The following is a 1,886-nucleotide window of genomic DNA, read 5'->3' as shown; positions in this document are numbered from 1 at the left end:
GCTCTGCGGTCTGTCTGCTGCTCTGGCCCCAGCGGGACAGACGCCACAGATCTGTAACAGCCCTGTCCTCTCAGAAAGCTGGGGCTCGAGCGGGCTTGTCCCTCCGCTCTGCACTGTGGCGAAGCAGAGTGCCACGGTCCCGAGCTTGGAAGCTACCTGTGACATTATAGACACTGTATGGGGTCTGTAACCAGTTCACTGCTTTGTCCTTTTCAGAGCTGGGAGCCACAGCGGGCAGGACTAAATTCACTTTGTGTCTGTTGTCCCGGACAGCCAGGTTTCAGGTACAGCTAGACCACGTAGCCATAGAAAAACACGCATGTTCCTAGGCCTGACACTCACCCACGGCCCTGTGCTGGGCAGCTGCTAGGTCAGCGTCCTCAGGGTGCAGGAGGCTGTACCACGACTGACCGATCAGTTCTTCCCTGCGGTAGCCAAGGTGGTAGGTGACACTGGGGAAGAGAAGGGGAGTGGGGACTGAAGGCTTTGCAGGGTTTGCACTGTGTCAGCAAGGAGCAGCTGTTGCATGATGGAGGAGAGAACAAAACAACAGGGGTACAGAAATGAGTTGCAAACAGGGGAGAGAAGAGGCTTGAGAAGTGTCTGGGAGAGTCTCACTGCTCACGCAGGGTCCAGCCTGTGTCCCACACACAACGGAAATGATCCTCGCTGCCCAAGACGTACAGCTGGGGCTGCTTTGTGAGCAGGCACCCCTCACCTCTCCGTGACATCAGTAAACGTCATGTCTAGGATGTGCACGCTCTGGAACAGGTCATCCTGGGAACCAGCATCGCTGTCTGCATGCAACTGCACGACCGGTGTGCAGAGGGCCAGGAATGCTGTGGCAGAGGGGGAGGCCGGCCAGTGCAGGGTTATGAAGTGCCCGCGCACTGCCACAGCCCGATTCCCTCCATGCTGCAGCCGGAAGGCCTTGGACGTGCACATCTCGCTGACAAATGTGACTTCTGCAGGGAAACAAACCATCCGGAGCGGGTCAGGTCCTCCCTCGCTCCGTTCCCAGCAAGGCTGGCCCTTGCTCTCTTCTCGCAGCCATGAAAGGCCAGAGCAGGGTGGCAGCTGAGGCCTCCCTTACCCTTGCCGGGCTCCTCCTGGGCGAGGAGAAGCTTCTTGCGCACGTCTTTGTGCGCTCGGCCATCTATGATGTCAAAGACTGTGTCCCCCTGGGCGAGCAGCTCCACCTGATAGAGAGGGGACTGCCGTCGCAGACTGTGCCTGCTCTGGTGGGCCGTGGCACTGGCACCGCGAGCGTGAAGCCTGCCAGAGCCACAGGCCAGCACCTGCTGGGGCAGTGTGCCATGCACACAATAAAAGCATCGGGACAGGTACCGGGAGAGTGACCGCAAATGCCTGGTGGGCAGAGACCTTACCATGGAGAGGCCCAGGACCTGAGCCACGTTCTCTGAGATGTAGACCAGCTTGCCGTTGGCCGAGAGCACAAGCAGAAACCCCGGCAAAAGGGAGAGCAGCTCTGTGCCAACGGCCGGTTCCGTGGGAAGAGCCAAGTCTGCAGGGAGAGCACACGGTGAAGCGTTGTCTTGATGGGGCAGGAGCAGTGCCCCACGCAGAGCCAAGCCAGCGTGGGGTACAGCAGTGCCATGGGTACCTGGAGGGAACAGCTGAGCCCCTCGCAGCCGGAGGCACACCAGGGCCATGGTGTGGAGGTAGGAGAGCCGCTCCTTCTCCCGCGCGGAGATGGGCAGCAGGGCACGCAGTGCCTGCAGCTCCGTGTTGATCTGATCTCTGCGAGCTTTGGAAGCACTCTTGGTTGACCTGCAAAGCCAGGTGTCTGGGGAGATGTGTCCAGGGAGGGACAGGGACAGTGAGCATCCCCGCACCCACCGCTATGAGGAGAATTGCAAGCTCGG

The sequence above is a fragment of the Cariama cristata genome, unplaced genomic scaffold (genome assembly GCF_000690535.1).
Source record: "Cariama cristata isolate BGI_N322 unplaced genomic scaffold, ASM69053v1 scaffold26450, whole genome shotgun sequence".
NCBI classification, from domain to species: Eukaryota; Metazoa; Chordata; class Aves; order Cariamiformes; family Cariamidae; genus Cariama; species Cariama cristata.
The sequence above is the reverse complement of the archived record's forward strand: the minus strand, read 5'-3'. Positions refer to the sequence as shown.